Genomic DNA, 17,650 nt, shown 5'->3' with positions numbered 1-17,650 from the left:
CCCGCGAGGCTGGTCTAAATACATGCATGCCGATCCAATTCGTGCGTGGCGGAGTAATTAAGCAAATGTGCGTTGATGCCGTTTTATTCGGAGCGCTGTCCGCGGTGCTGAAACCAGTCTGCTTTCCCGTTCAAAAAACAAAACACCACACGGCTCGTTTGCCATAAAATACCCTTAAACGGTCTTAATTTCGACGGCAAACTCCCCCTTCTCCCCAATAAAACTCGTCTTCGATTCTAGCGGTGTCCAGCATCACAAACCATCCCTTCTAAATCCGAGTGTTACTCCCCTCTCCCCTTCTGGTGCCTGATAAAAAAGGCGATAAAAATGGAGAAAATCACTTACAGCAGATGTGTCGGGGTATATTCGGTGTCCGCTGCCTATATCCTCAAACTTTTGTGAATATCTTTTCTAGCCGGACTGAATGAGAAAAATCCTCTGTGATCTCAGATCTGACGAATTTTAGCTTGAGGCTGGAGAAGCGGCTGCTGACGATATGCGCAGGTCTCTCTCACTGTTCATTGGTGATGCTGTAGTGAGTTGAACTCTCTCAGTCTGTCAGCAACAAAAAATGTTGTACTGAACAAACAAATCTGGACTGTGTGCCGAGGTCGCCATCCGAAATGTTTTAGTTCATCAACCCTGCCTGTAATTAAAGTGCATGGCACACAAGCTGTGTCCAAGCGCAGACCATTTTTATTTTAGAATAGACTGTACCAACCTAATATAAAGACTAGCCCGCCCTTTTTATATGCAGCACAATTTAACTTCCACTGCTGTCGCCCTAATCTCTTTTCAGTGGCTGCTAAATAAAAATCCTCTTACATTTTCAACTGGGATCCCTTGTTTTTTCCCCATCGCGCTTTCTCTGTCTCTCTCCCTGATTCCTACGTGATGATTTCTAAGGAGATAAAACTGACATTTATCAAAAGACCGTCTAGCGACCAAAACAGCTAGGACATCTTATGGACAAGAGTGGCAGTCATAAAACGGACATTAAGTACTTACGATGAAGCAAAACGCGATTTTAGACACGAATGGACTGCACGGCTCGGATACGCGCGCACACAAGCAAGGAAAAGCCACCTCCAAAAATTTTAAGAAAATCGCGTTCTCTCGTCAGCCTGCTCTGAAGAGACGAGCGTCTCTCTGCAATAAAATCCTCCTCGAATCACTCACCGTCTCCTAAAAGCCCACGTTTCGCATCGAGACAACAGCACTGTGTCTCTGTTTACAGCCAAATATTCTGCTGCTACAGCCGCGCCACTCCAGACTGAGCTCAGAACGGCGAGGAGCGCTGAGCTGCGTGCATCTGCAAGGGAGGGAAAAAATGGGCTGATGATACCCAGCGTATATTTTTGTAGTCATCTGCGTATTCCAAGTTAAACTACAAATCAGAGGACATTTTCATCACCAAGGACTACAGCAGGAGGGATAAGAGGAACACAAGGACAGTCTTATGGGCAGTTTATACCATATCAGTGTAATTCATGATGGCATGAGCCTGCTTTAAATCCCAGCTGTTGATTTGGGAATGCTTTTGACAGAGGAGCAACTCATTTTTCGCCTTCAGTTTTGACTGGGGGATTATTTTCATCAGAGCAGGCAGAGTGAGCTGGCAGTGTAGTCACGTCAGTCTGGTCTGCAGTGCAACGTTTCCTCAGCGAGTGTGTGTGTGTGTGTTGCCTCCTCACGCGTGGTTAAAGTAGTGCATGTGCATGATTAGTTACGAGGGACATCGTGGGCTTATATGCGCCTCTGTATGCTCTGTGCTCAATAAGAGATAGATCTATCTATCTCTGAAAATAATCCATATATTTGACAAGGACTTCTGTCCACTCTTTTTCTCCCCTTCTTGCGCTCTGCTCATATTTCGTTCTCATTACCTGATGCTGCAGGTGCACATGCATATTTTAATACTCAAAATAACAATTAAAAAAACCAACATCCAACAACATCCCCACCGATCTCCTTCCGTAGAATTAAAGCCATTGTAATGCAAGTGGAGTATCATTTCAAGCTGCTTCCCCTTAAAGCCAGACGCCACCTCTGCATGTGACTCGATTTGCCTGTGAGCGCGCGTGCACGTGCGAGCATGCATAACCAACACGTGCCCGCGTGCGTGTTGTGTTGATGCGGACGCCCGCGATAGTGGAGAGGGAAGAAAAGTACGACTGCCTCCCACCTCTTTCTCACGTTTTAATAACCTTCCGTTTCTGCCAAAGAGGAGAATTTCTTCGCGGGCAACAATAGGCAGCTTCTGCAAAACAAGTGATCAATTAAGTCGAATTTCCAGGGTCGCCTCTCAAACAAATGACGGCAAGCAAAGGAGACTTGCCTACTAAAGTACAGCTCCATCTCTGGGCAGGTGATGGGAACAGATAGTGAAGTGAGGTGCGTGTGTGTGTGTGTGCAGGGCTAAACGGAGGGAGATGGATGACGGTAATTTAGGTGAGAGATGTGCAAGTTATGGGAAAATAATCACTCGCTGTGAACAGTGCTTTTGAATTTTAAAAGAAGGGATATTGATGAACTACGCCCCCCTCCCTTCTCAGTTTGTCATGGTGCTGTATGTGGTGACAGTGTGTTTCGTTCCACAAAAGAAAACTAACTGTGGCCAGTTGACATTCGGAAGCAATGTGTGGCAAAGTCAGTCCTGTATCAGTGACACAAAAAGTAACCTGGAGCCACCTTTGCCTGTTTGCATTTAATTGTTTCATGTCAGTTTGTTTATGTGTGCACACATTTGTGTCCACTATGTTTTTGCACTGGGCATGTGTTTCTGAGTGTGTGTATGTTTTGTTCAGGTGCGCAATTGATCTTGTACATGTCAGTGTGTTTTTGTATTTGCTTGTCCATTTGACCTTTTAAAGTAAAGTCATTCATGTTGGAGTTCATCACTCTGTTTTCATTTGTGTGGGTACGCATCCAAGTGCTCAACTATTTGCTCTTTGGGATGTCCTATAGAGCCTTTGTCCAGCACTTAAAGTGCCAGGATTGTTGTCTCTCAGAAGAAAAGTGGCCCTTTGAGTACTCATGACCCTGAAAGGTTTTGCTGACCTCTTTTTGGTTTAGTGAACACCTGGCTTTTAATGACTGTTACACAAACTTAACAGCCCTGATTCTTTTTCAGCCCTTGTCCGCAAGCACACAGTCTCAGTTTTGAGTCTCACTTTCAGTATATTTCTAGGCAGTAAAGAGCATTTTAAAAAGGGATAAAACCAGGACAGGTAGGAGAGGGCTTTTTCAGCCTGCTATTCACAGAGGTGGGGGTGGGGATGTTTTAATTTGGTCATGTGGTGTCACTCAGAATGGAGATTCCTGAGGCTCTGTGAGTCTCTACACTCCTGGACTCTTTTAGGGGCACGTTTTAGCTCCGGCTAGGTCAGGCCTGCTCCTCAGTGAAGAGGTAGCTCAAGACCATTCTGTCCAGTAGGCAACAGCAGGCAGGGCTCCCCTTTTGGCTGCCTCATACTGAGGCTATATCAGTGGAGAGAGAGAGAGGCAGAGAGATAATCCCAAGTGCAGTACTTCAGTTCAATTACTGCAGTAAAGCTTGATTTGCGCTTGCCTTTTTTGCCCCTTGTGCTGGTGCATTACATGATGCCAGTGGGTTGAAATTCTGCTACTGCTCTGGCTCTTGAACCTGAACTTAGTGTCTGCTGCCTAACATTATCTCATTCTGTTCCTGCCCAGTGTCTATTCATCTTTTATCCCTTCAATCTGGATGGAGCAGACTAATTGAGAGTTTCCACAGGTGTGGGTGTAAATTTTCACTGAGGTGTTATCCATACCTACCAAGAAGAGGAGAAAACACTCACTGTAAATCATAGCCGGAGTTACGGTAGTGCTTTTCCAACAAACAATAATGAAGGAAGGCTGGCACCAGTGTGGACCAGAATGCAGTGTCAGAAGTTCATGCTGGTACCTGGCTTTCTAGAGGCTGTAGTCTGTAGTTCCCATTCTGCAGAGCATCAAGAGTGACTTGCCTCAATCAGTCGTCCTGAGGAATAAATCAGGCCACTGAGGAAGACAAAAGAGTGCTTCCCCTCTGTGAGCTTCTCTCTGCAATCAGCCATGAGCTTGGATCTTCTCTGACTCACTGTTTCAGGCCAAGTCCAGTGTGACACATATGCACAGGTGCACACATACAGACACACATTCATACTCATGAACACAGTGAAAACACTTAAGCCAGACATTCTTACAAAGGGGCAAAAGGATTGGCATAGTTACTGACTAAAAATCTTGGTATCAATTTTCACTCAAAATATAGCTTTAAGAAACATGTTAAAGGAATTAAAGAGAATTCAGATTCAGCTTAGCATACATTAGACAAATGGGGAATTCTTTTTACTATCAAAGCTGCCAACATACCACATTTATTAATCACTTGATCCTCTCCCTCATGTTGCACTATTCTTCAGCCTACCAGCATGCAGGAGAAACCAGTCATTCATGATATATACAAATATATTGACACCACTGGAAAATATAAATGGCTTAGATTAAGGTGTTGTTTACTTGGTTAGTAAAAGGTCTATCAATCCATTTAGATGTCTCAGTAAGTCACACGCCCATGGTTGTGGTGGGGGTGGTGGTAGGGATAACATATTGTATTTTTATTTTTTTAAATAGTAAATAAAAAGTCACCTCAGTGTCACAGTTGCAGTAGCACTTGAGAAACGATCTTTTGAGTTCTGTCAATTACAGATTTTATCCAGATGTAAGTCTGGTGCATAAAATTTTGAATAACCTGTTCTCTCAAAACCTTATCTCTCTTTGGGCAGAGAACATCATGAAATTTTGGAGAATGTCTTCCATAAGTCTTTTGCGACCAAACCCATTATCATGATAAGTACTACATGTGCTTCAGTGCCCACTGGATTGGAGGATTGACAGTGATGCTGTGTGCAAGAAGGGCATGAGCTCAATCTACTTTCTGAGGAAACCCAGATCTTTCAATGTATGCATCAAGATGCTAGAGATCTGCTAGTCTGTGGAAGTGAGTGCCACCTACTGTGCTGTGGTCAGCTGGGGGAGCAGCTTTACATAAATGACTGGGGTAAATTCAAGTAATGAAAGTAAACCAAGATGTAATCTGCACAGTTACTACATTACAAAAGCTTAAGCAAATGTACAGTATGTGCTTGCAAAAGCACACACAAGGAAATCCAGTGTGTATGCTCATTAACAGACATAAATGCCTTTGCATACATAAAGGTTGTGCACAAATATTAATTTATATCCCACATGCATACAGTGTGGTAGAGGATTGTGTACGCACACCCACATCCATCTAAACACACACTCACACATGCACAAAACAATGCAAGACAAAATAAGGAGGTAAAACCAAAGCTAAAGCAAGAGATTGTTTGCAAATCTCTGCAGGCAACTGCATTATGCAACCAGTTGCTCTTTTCACACTCAAATATTCGTGATTGCCAACTAAAACATCATGACTTTTAAACACCACGTGAATGAACATCAAAAGAAGTACACTGCTCAACTCCATGTTTAGAATACATATATGTGCTAACCTGAGATAAAGGAATCAGAGGCATCTCTGCTACATCTTTATACCACCAAGTACATATACCACTGGTTTTCTATATACTAGGATACCAGATGGACCTCATACTTTAATGTATGTGAACTGTGTAGGTGTGTGCATGTGTATAAATGCTCTTTACTTGCAGTAAGCTTTTACTTCTCAGAATTTCCACACTGTCATCACACCTTTTAAAGGGATTTTTATCAACGTACACCACAACATTGTTGTGGATCTAAGGATCTCCTCTTAATATTACTATAACTAAATGCTGTATTGTATGTAGAAGAACACAGACGTTAGACACCATGGAGACTAGCTGCCTCCACGGTGTCCAAATAAAGTTTAAATACTAAAGAAGAAGGATTGGGGTTTTTTTCCCCAACTGCTGTGTCTTGACAACTCAGAATTGTTTTATCTTCACAGTGACGCAGTCACAGTCAGTACTTTTGGCTACAAGGTTGAATATTACATCTCCTCTTCTTGCTATGCAATTCAGTAGTTTTCCACTCGCAGTTAAATTCTACCACAGTGTGTCCTATAATGCCATGTTCACTCCTATCCTATGTTCAGTTACAGATCATCTCAGTGGGACTCTAGCCGTAATTCACATAATTAGCTCCCATGCCAATATGAGCATGAGTATATGAGCTGCTTGTACATAATAAAGTACATATATGGTCAAAAATTATAAACAGAGCTGTATTTAAAAAAAAAAGGGAGTGGCTAAGAGCTGTACTTTGCTGCAGCTCACTGAAATACAGCACTCCACTTTTTTCATTTAATTCAAGTACTCAAACACCTGTTTGCTTAATTAGAATTTCTTCATGTTCTTCCTGTTTGACCAGTTCCCAGCTCTTCCTTATATGAATTTGTTGGAGTTTTTCCCATTAATTTCAATACAGCTTATTGGATCCAGCCTCTAGTGGCCATTAGAGGAAGTGCCTCTGTAGATATTTCACACTGGCTTCAGCATTCAGCTTTGGTGGTTGCTGCTTTTTGTGATGGGCCAGTGTCCTCTTTGGCCTTGTGTGTGTCACTCAAATGCTTCTGCTGTAGGGAACGTATTTGAATTCTACTGAATATCTGATTTTGTCTGTGTCTTTTCCTGCTGGCCTTGATCTCTCTGCTTGGTTCATGCACATAGTAATTCCATTTTCCCTCTCAAAAACACACGTCTGCTTGTGAATTACACGCCAAACATATTCAAACGATGCTGTGGATGCAAGCAAATAGGGCCACGGAGCGGAGGCAGACCGCACAGCAGCAGCGCTCTCACTTGTCAGTTTACATAACACTGATTATAACCCTGAGATTTAGCCAACCAACGCGCAACAGTTTAGTTTGGCCTGGGCATTAAACTCTCACTGACCATCTGTTCCTCTGTTTAGTTGCTTCCCTTCAAATACTTTTCCTGGACACTGATTCTACTTAGTGAATATGCACTACTGACACTCATGCTTCAGAGAGCAAAATAATCTATTTCAGATATCTTTTAAATAGTCTTTTCGTCTGGAATGTTGTCCTGTCTCTTTACTTCTAATCAGGTTTTAAAAAAAAAGTAACTGTGGCATTGTGGTCATATTTATCTTTGTGCTATTTAATAATGTGACTTTACTCTTTGGCATTTCCTTCTGTCTGTTTTCAGATTTTCTCCTTTTAAAGCAAATTAATCTACTATTCATCCTTTGTATAACTAATACATATCATTATTAAAATAAATAGATATAGAAATAAAAATTATGGAAGCTTTTTTTGGAAACTGCTTTAAAAAATAGAGTCAATAAATGGGAGACAAACAGGTCACCAGGTTTATATTCACAAACTAATTAGAAAGTTAGATATTAAGGTATCATATATAAAGAAGGAATATTTTAGCTTTATCCAGTAAAATGTCCCAGTTTTGAGTAAATCCTAAAAACTAGATTAGTTAATCCTTGTTTTTTTTTCTTTTTATGTATTTTTTATATTATAGAATTAGTCGACTGAAGACTAATCAAATTGTTGCAAGTGTCACAACACTTAGGTTAGTGCCTCTACCGCACACACACTGAGTTGAGCTTCTGTGAGAACTGATCCCTGGTTATGTCAGCGGTCTTTTGTGTTATGAAGATCAGCTGAATGTTATAGTCGATGAGTCCTATGTAATTATGACTCAACCGCCTCTGCGATGGACCTTGCTTCCATACTGTCCTCCCTATGTCCAATATTTCCTCTGAGTGCAGTATACAAGTTAGAGTACTGACATTAATGGATCATAAACTCTCTTCCCTCTCCAGATGCGATGGAGAAATAGCAGTGTAGCACCATTAACTATGGCAATTATATGGAATGACAGTTCCTCTCAAACATATCACTGATCCCAAAATAAAGACAGAGTGAGAGAGATAGATAGACAGAGAGAGAGAGCGAGAGAGAGATGTTCTCTGATTGTTAGCACAAGGTAATGAAACACTGAAAAGGTGACATTATCAACATGTGGGCTGAGAGATTCAGTGAGACTGTTGCTGCCTCTATTTCTGGAGGTGTAGGAGTATTTGTGTATGTGTGTGTATGAGCGCATTTATGTGTCTGTGATTGAGAGAGAAACCTGGTGGTGTCAGAGTGTGCATGCATGTGTGCGTGTGAAAGAGGGAAAGTGACAGAATGAAAAACAGATAGAGGGAAGGAAAAAAAATATTTTTCACACATCTCCTCCCTCATTAGAGCCTATCATTCAGTCATTCAGCAAAACTGTGAATTTGTATGTAGGTGCTATCATGGGATGCAGCCACAAAAAGTTGCTCTTCTATTTCCACCATGCAGCCAAGACTAAAAATATTTCTTATTGACTTATATAGATATACTGAACAATGGCCTGTTGTACATACTCCCATGTCAAATGAAGAAAGCATACATTGCAGTTTTTTTTTCTGAGGCTCATAGTACCTTGCTGAATTGCTTTGAAACAAGCACAGATTTCCTCCCCTTGACTCTCTCATTAAAATGTGTGGAATCAGTGACGGTGCTTTGGCTTTTGCACAAAACTACCCTTGCCTTTAGGTCTGTGCAGAAAAATCTGCTTATACACATGGATTAACTCATGAAATACACATTTTTACATCACTGATGCTTTTAAATTTATACTCTGTGTAAAATCAAAACAGCTGTATATGCTGTATTAAAATGCTCTAGTAAAAATACCAGAGAAAGCATATAGAAAGTGATAGGTAGACAGGTAAACAGAGAAATTAGACAGTCAGTGAGCAAAAAGAAGCAGGGTAAGAGAGACAACACTGACGTCATTACCACTGAATAAAACCTCAGACATTTGATTGTCTGGCTTCAGTTATGCCATGCTTCAGACATCATCACTTTCATCTCTTGATGCTGGTATGAGCAAATCCAACAGACACAGACCCACAATTACCTCTCCTTGATCAGAGTCTAGGTGGAACACAAGTGGAAAAACTTGATGGCTATTTTTGTTTTGTGCTCTTTTAGCGCTCTTTCAGCATAAGCTGCTATCGCTCAGAATACATTAGGGGGAGTGAAAGAGCAACAAGATAGACAGGGAGCGAGAGAGAGTCAGACTTAGAATAACCGCAAAGCAAGTGTCTGACTCTCAGCTTGTCACTGTCAAATACAGCTGCTGGCCTTTAGCAGCCCTACTTACATGTTGTTGTTAAAGTGAGGCAAAACAATGTAAAGTGGAAGGAGAAGAATTTGTACATAACACAAAGTCAAGATAAACCACAAAGAACAGCATTGTTGGACTGATGTGCACCAATATGATGCACTAATGATAGTGGTTTCATTGCAAATATTCAAAATGAACCAACAGTGCCCTCCTAAAATCTCTGCACTCACATGGAGCTACTGCTGTTGTTGCTGCTGCTTCTGTTCATATAGCTTTTCAAAAGCCACCCTAACATGCAGCTTTAGGCTCTGAGTCTACATTCCCCTGAGGTGTAAGTTATTATTGTTGCTCCACAGTCCCTGGTGTGTTGTATCCTTGTGGGGAGTGACAAGGTCAGAGCCAAGACGTCAAATATCAGTACTGTACCTTTTCTGTTATCACATAATAAACCTTTTCATGCGAGTTTCCTGACTGAACTAAAGTGTCTTGTAATTTAATGCAACCAGAGCTGCTTTACTTGTGATAGGCATAAGTCAGCTAGATTGTGACAATCTCTAAAAGCCAAAGTGAGGCAGTGTCCTTTAGTGGTGGTCAACAAACTTACCAGTGATTCCATTACATCATGCAACCAGCCATCTACAAAATGGCTCTGGTTAAATGAGGTGATTTTAGGCTAAGTCCGATCACTAAATAATCCCAAGCACTGGTCTTAATAAAACATCCCAGAGCATTACCAGCCCCCATGAATCAATAACAAAGGGCGATTCGGGGGAAATGAAAACCAGACTCAAACATTTGCTTTTGGCTGACTCTCTAATCTCCTGTGGACAAAAACCTCGGTGACTGGCATGAGCACCATAGCTTCCTGTCAGAAAGAGCTGCCTTCCTCCATGACCTTCAGCCATGCTACTGTTTTGAAAAGGAGAAACAGCAGTGATATAGCTATGTTTTGGATGTACTGCATATTGATGAGGCACACCATGGTAGCTCTACTTGTGAGACTTTAATGTGTAGTGAAATGTGTTACGTGAAGTAAAGGTACACCTATTCCTGGCATGTAAATTACACCTTTTGGTCCCTAATTTGAATTTATGAGAAAGCCAGGGGCCGACCTGCTGCTGACCCAGTTGCAAGCATGTGAAATCATAATGTTCAAACATCCAGTCTCCTCACAAATACTCCTTTTTGCTTATGCTAGTTATATAGAGGTGTCAAAAAATTGAGACTGTTAAATAAACACTAAAAACTCCTCAAAGCTGCTATAAATGATTTCCTCATTGCACACACACACTGCAGCCCTTATTTCTGTGCTGACATGCATAACCACTGTAATAGTCTTGTAAACAAGATTGTTTTTTCCCCTGAATGATGCAAGTAAATAAGTTCAGCTGTGACATAAAAATGCAGTGCTGCACAATAAGGATACGAACTGTGTATATAGACCTATTTCTTATTCACACACATCTACAATAAGATCAGCTAACACAAATACATCCTCAGAGACCCACACACCCACGTAAATATACAATGGCCCTCTAGCTTTGTGCTAGGTGATATCATCCATGCTTCGGCAGTCACATCCAAGGTCAAGTGCTCTGTAATGAAGATTGATGTTGGTGTGATGTGGACCTAAATTGACAGCACTGATTGTGCAGTGTTATGGGTGTGTTTGTGTGTGTGTAAACATGCAAAAGAAGAAATTGGAAAGTGAAAAAGAAAGACTCTAAAGAGCCCGTGTGAGTTTTGATATTGCAAAGAAACTGTATCAGACATTCAAATAAAACTCAAGTCACATGTCTTGTATCTGTAAACAGTGCTCACAACTGTATTTTTGTCCCAAGTGTTTCTCAACCCTCACCATGCCTCTACTCAGCCTCTATAGTTAGTTGACCATGATTGATGAAAGGCACAAGACCACATTGGTGAGGGAGAGGTGACCACTGGAGCTTACAGAGGTAATAAGGTGTGATGGTGGTTGAGATAGCTACGGTGGATGTATTAGTGCCTCATACAGTAGCATGCAGGTTCACATTCTCTTAAGCATCAATCCTATTTTGGATAAAGCGGTCTGGCTGAGAAGACCTTACAGGTTATGACAGTCTGAGAGTCAGTCTTGGGGCCTTTATGCATTCAGAAAGCTTGTCACCCTTTGATGATGACAATGAAAGAGGGTTGCTTTGCTGGCTCTCCAGTGCACACACACACAAAAAAAGGAAGAAAAAATCCTAGCTCTTGGTCTTCAAAGTAAAGAGAAATATGTCAAATATTTGACAGGACGCTGATGATTATTTCTGTAGGGTATTACTTTAAGGTTGTCATGGTTAAAACAGCCAGATACTAAAACAGACATTTGAGCCAAGCATTTTTGTAGCGGTAAATTTTTTTTCTAGTGTCAAGACTACCAGTTCGCACTTATATGTTCCAAAGGCACTATGATAATGTTTTCAACAAACTGATTAATAGTATAAAGCTGAAGGAAGTTACAGTTTCTGTGAGATTCAGCATAATTTGGCTGGTTTGTTATTTTTTTCATTACTTCCTGTATTTTACAAGTCCAGTTTTCATGCATGCACAATACAAATGAATAAGCTGTGAGTCTGGCATTTCTGGTGGGTGGCTAAATTTGAAATAGGCTGAGATTCCCAAGCCTGAATCACACATTTTGTCGGTGACACAAAGTCTGTGTCATACCATTGCTTGTTATGATGCTTTTTTGTTTCAGTCACTCAGTCTTGTTTGGAATTTCAAGACCTTGTACCTGGTTGTATGAGAATGAATAATGAAGGGAGGAGGAATGAAGAATAAATGAGAATGAAGGTCCCTCCATATTCTGATCTGGTGTGTTCACTGAGCCTCGGCAGAAAGATATAGCATTACACTCAATGTAGAGAACAAATAACACTTACCTTGTGTGTTTTGTATTTTTCGTCTCATTAAACTGACTTTCATAATATTTTGCCTGCCATAATTATCAGAATTTCTATGAGCAAAATAGTTGGAGACAGCTCGGGACAGCAATATGGGGATTCATGGGTTTTCTACAATTAATTTGCAGTTAAAATGGGCATGTTGATCCAGAATTGATCTTAAATCACAAAGGTTTCCAACCTAATGAATATGCATAAATTCATAGCTATAAATCTGTGAGTGCCATGAATTGGTTGAAAAAATGTTGGTGTGGAGGCGGCACTCTGACATTCATCGATGTTAAATATTCTAACACAGTATGTTTAAGCTCGACCATCTGTTTTTTTTTCCATTCTCAGGAGACAAAATGCAGAATCTTGTGTTGTTTTTTTATTTTTTTTAAATAATGAGATACTGATCAGAACTAGTCAGGATGCATGAGTTGCTTGTTGTTGCTGCTTTGGCAGTTACAACAATGTGCTTTTGAGGAACTCTCGGACCTGTGAAAAAAAAAAGTGTATTCCCTTTTCAGAGGGTGATTGACTCATCATATATCACATAGACCCTGAGGCTAACATTGTAATCCTCCTTCGTTTGTCCCCGTGTCCTGTGTGTTTCCTGCACCTGTGGCATTTCTCAAGCTCCGATTTGGAATTGTCATATTAATGCTTTTTCTGACCTCCAGGGCCAAGACATCAATCTCTGAACAGGCAATAGATTTGTGTTGGACACCTGGAACCCTTCATTTCACCAAGATGACCTGTCCACTTTATGATGATGGCACTTGTGTGAAAGTGGGTGGTAAATTCCAACACACTGGGGTTAGTTTAGCTTCAGAGTTGACTGCCAGTGCTTGTCTGAGGCAGTGCTGTTGGAATCTTTTACTGCCACTGTATGGTTACTGTTATGGTGATTAGAATTTGCCCAGGAGTATTTTACCTTTTATTTCTCTTTCAAGCCAAATGACGTTTAAAAACAGAGGATCATCCACCAGACTAAAATCAGGTCATGGGTGTTTTCTACTTCCCACCGTTCTGACATTGCTATAGCAAAGTAGGGATCGACCCTTGTATCTATTTCTGAAAGGACATCACCGGAGAGGTGGTCACCCATATTTATTTACATGTTAGCATGCAGCTGATGCTCACCCAGAGCTCTTTAAAATGGACAGGGAATGGCTCGGTGTCTAGCTTAATGACAGTGCGACCGGGTGAACACATTGGCTGCTGAGACAGCAGATTGGAGTTTCAGCTATACAAACATTTCCTTGAGATAGAGCTGCTCTGGAGGTTAATTCTCAATAAATAGAACCAAATAATTAAAGTTTCTGTGACATGACCTGTATCCCAATTCCATATTACCCAGCAATTGAGTATGCAGTGTGTTGACACCTGTGTGTAAGTGACAAACTTAAGTATACTCAAAAAAGTCCTTACTTAATAAAAAAACACTTTAGTTTTGACTGTGCTGTTGAAGTAATCTATCGTCCCAAAATCCTATACGCAAATGAAGTAGAATTGAATTACAGGACTTAAATCAAACTGCACAGGTGAAACTACCCCAGAAAGATGTTGGAAAAAAGATATTAAATCTTTGCTGCCAGTGTCAAAACTTTTGGACCAGAATCTTGTATAGTGACCACTACTACAACACACATTTTAAAGAGCAGCCAAAATACAGCAGTATATAACCACAATATTTGACGCACACCATGCAACTACGCTTAATGCACCTGCAAAACCATAACGTAAATGTGGAAATATTTACACGATACTGATGCATGTGATTCAAATGAGGAAATATTTGTGGCACTAAAGAGAGTCTGGTTTGTGTTGCTGCAGTGTTATCATGACAGTACCGAGACCATGGAGCATGGACAGAGAGAAGTGCTGCTTTGGTGCGCAGCCATGGATGTATTAAGAGAAGCGGGTACTGTTCAAATATGCCACCCCATACATTCCAATGAAAATTGCTCAGCAGGCCCATTAAGCATGTGCATTAGAGTTCTTCTCCAGCTGGGCTGACTGACTTCCTGCTGATTCCCTGCACACACGAATGGCAAGAAAGTAACTTGCAATGTATATATAAGTTTACAGCTGTCTGTTTTCTTTCTGGATCAGTGTGCTTCACATGGCTTGGAGTTCTGACTGTGTCCACTATCATGAAATTGTCCCTCAGTCCAGTGCTGTTCCTGGGGGCTTTTGAGTAGCAAACATGCTAAAAGGGGCACAGACAAATCAAAGACTGAGCAAATCATTGATGGAACAAATCCTTTATGTTGACCTACAGTACTGACTAGCTTCTTGGCCATCATTAAGAAATATTTAACTAGAACTTTAAGCTGAATGCATAAACCTGTGACCTTTATGTTACAAGGTAGTCTGTTAAATTGCCTGAAAGTAATCATTTTCAGGGCATCTATTGGGAGCTGAGGTTTTCTGGGATGACAGCTGTGCCTCTGAGGGCTATAGGAAGAGGAATGCTTTCTTTTGTTTGGGCTGAGTGTCAGGCCTAGAATATGTGCTGATGTGAAATATGTCAACTCAACACTGGCCTAAAGGTTCTCCTTGGAGCAGGTATTTACTTGAGCACCGTCAGCATATTAGATCAGGCTGTAAATTGGTTGACGTAGAATACAGCTGTACAGGTCCTGATGTGTATTTCTATGAGAAGCAATCTCTGATGAGCAGGCCATCCCATGCCGGGAAGACAGGAAATAGAGGGGTTGGACTTCAAGAGGTACAGCGTCAACATCATCATTGTTATATTTGTTTGCCAATCAATGCACTACATCTCTATACTCATTTTTTTGTCGTTCTTCTCTGCCCTAATCAGTTTCTGTTATCATTTAATGCTTGCTTCCTTTCCCACTCTCACTTATCTGTTCAGCACACTGGCTGTCTTCACATGCCTCCATTTCTTTTCTCTGGCAACGTCTTTTCGCATTTACAACCTTTGTCCATCCATCCATCCACCCGTCCAGCCATTATCCATGCATTCATCCATCCATCCATTTATTCACCCATACACATTCATCTGTCCATCCAGCCAATCCCTTATCTTCCTCCCACAGTGTCCATTACAACCACTCCTCATCCCTTATCCTGAGTTCACCTGTACTGTTATATGTCTCTCATCTGCCTGCTTCCTCCTTCACCCCCCTGTGCTAATCTTTTTCCAATTCACCCTTTGCTCAGCCCTCTCCCTTACTGAATTACTCTGGCTCCATGATTTGTTTCCTTTTCTTCGCCCTCTGTGTCTTCACACCATTTTTCAGTTCCTTCCTGCTTTTCTTCTTTTTATTTCATAGGAGCATGATTTTGTTATGTCTAACCCCCCAAAAAGGACAGATTTGTTTCCTTTCTCCATTTTGGTTTTGGTCACTTGCCGCTCTTACCCACTTACCACCTTACCATAATGCCTCCTGTCCTCCTCCTCAATTCCTCCTTAACCCACTCCCCACAACCTTACCTCTGCCCCTGCCTTGATCCTTTTGTCCCAGATTCCTTTGCCTCATTACAGGCCAGATTTGACCCTCTCTTCCCCTTCTCCCACATCTGTTACTTACTTTGTTGTCCTTGACTGTTTTATTCTCTCTTCCCCTGTCCTCCTCCCTTTGGTCCAATTTCCCTGCTAATCCTTTCACCTTAGAAATTTTCCATGTGTTCATCTTCCAAATGCCATTCTCTGTCAGTCCAAATCATCCCCACAATGCCCCTCTCTCCTACCTTTTTCATGCCACTGCCGGCCTCTCTCTTGCTTTCGCTAATGTCTCTAATGTACCTCTCCCTCATTCCCCTTCTCTTCCCTCCCCCTGCTGTCCTTTTTCTTCAATCCGACATGCCCCCTAGTGTGCGCTCCAGAGTCTCATTTGGGGTAGTTAGGTTATTTACAGATTTTATTTCCATGTAATATTAATGGCAGCACATTTTAAGTCGGCAAATGAAGTCTATTTAGACTATAGCTAAATGTATAAAGGGGAGCATTGCTTTGTGTGCTCATCATTACATAAAATCTTTAGACAATCTTTTCAGTAACCTAGTTGGGGGATGATTCATAAATGAAAGCCTGTTTTGTAAAACTGGTGTCGGTTATTGTAAAATATGATCACAAAATGTCCTGTTTTTGCCAGCATTTCAAGCCACATTATACCATAGAGTCTGTTACACAGTAGGAAAAGATTATGACACAGGCAATATGTTGCCAGGAAAAAAAAGCTGTTTAATTAATGTGAAAAAAAAAATCAATCTTACTCATACTGTAAGCTCAACAGGGATTATTTAGGTTTGCTTTCAGCTTGGTCATGCAAAACCACCCACCAGTGGGAAACACACAGCTTTTACATAAGATCAACTGCATAGCCTGCAGCAAATACTCACAAGTCTGTTATTGATTGATTGAGTTTAAAGGGGCAATATGTAATTTTTTTAGTTGAAAACATTAAAAAATTAACTAAGATTGTGAAGAAATGACAGCTTTTACACTTGTATGTATTATGCTGCAGAGATATCTACTGAAGTTAGCATGTTAACCAGCTAGCCCCGGGCTATCTCACCTGTTAATACCACTTTATACCTCAAGAGGTGATAGTGAGTCACTGTAGCATCCAGCCTGCCCAAAGTCCAACATGAGAGGATGAAGAAATAGTAACTCAAGTTAAATCATATGAAGTCTTCAAGGTCTTTGGAGTTATTTCTAGTCAGAAGTGTCTAGGTGTCATTTGTAAAAAGAAACTAGTTTTTAAGTAATCAAACTTCTGATCTTGAATACTGTTCAGATACTTTTCTGGAATGTGTTGTAGCATGCTGTGTAAAGGAAATAAAAGATACCCCTCTGCTACATATGTTAGTAGAAGAGCACAAAACAGAGTCCCTCACAGAATCTTATCAAAACCACAATCTTACCCTTTACCAGGGACACACCTATGCACTTCTTGGGTCCAGTTACAGGCAGTGGGCGATCAGGGCAGTGCCAGGGAAATTTTTTACTTATATAAAGCTGACCTTCCTGTTTTAGATTTACTGAGCCTTGGTGAAGGTCTTATGGCATGTCTCCACAGGAAGTGATTCTGTCTCTTTTTCAGATGTCCAGTTTCATGTTCATCTGACAGAACAGATGTGCTTCTATTTTAATCAGTGGCAAACACGATACTAGCTGAATGTTAGAGAAGTTTATTTGTGTATCTGCCCACAGAACTTCATACACATCTGTCAAAACAGATGGTACCGTCCATTTAAGTCTATTGACTGTATATAATTAGTCAATGATAGGGTGTTCTGGGAAGACTGAAAATGCAGCTCATTACGACCCACAGTTACGTTTTATTGGTGACCTGTGGCGGCTGTAATAATTAGGATGGGAGTAAAAGAGTAAGTCATGTGACATAGTATAAACAGTGACAAAGTCCATATTAGAAGAAGGAGGGGTGGGGGTAGATGGATAGATTCACAAAACACAGGACTTTCAAATGGGACACCACTGTTTATTTCACCGATTGAAACCGATAGTAGTGGTTGTTTCTTTTAACCCTGACCATTCCACAACCTTAAGTGTTTATTACTGTAACCATG

This window comes from Toxotes jaculatrix, chromosome 12 (genome assembly GCF_017976425.1).
Source record: "Toxotes jaculatrix isolate fToxJac2 chromosome 12, fToxJac2.pri, whole genome shotgun sequence".
Taxonomy (NCBI): domain Eukaryota; kingdom Metazoa; phylum Chordata; class Actinopteri; family Toxotidae; genus Toxotes; species Toxotes jaculatrix.
Note: the sequence above shows the minus strand (reverse complement) of the source record.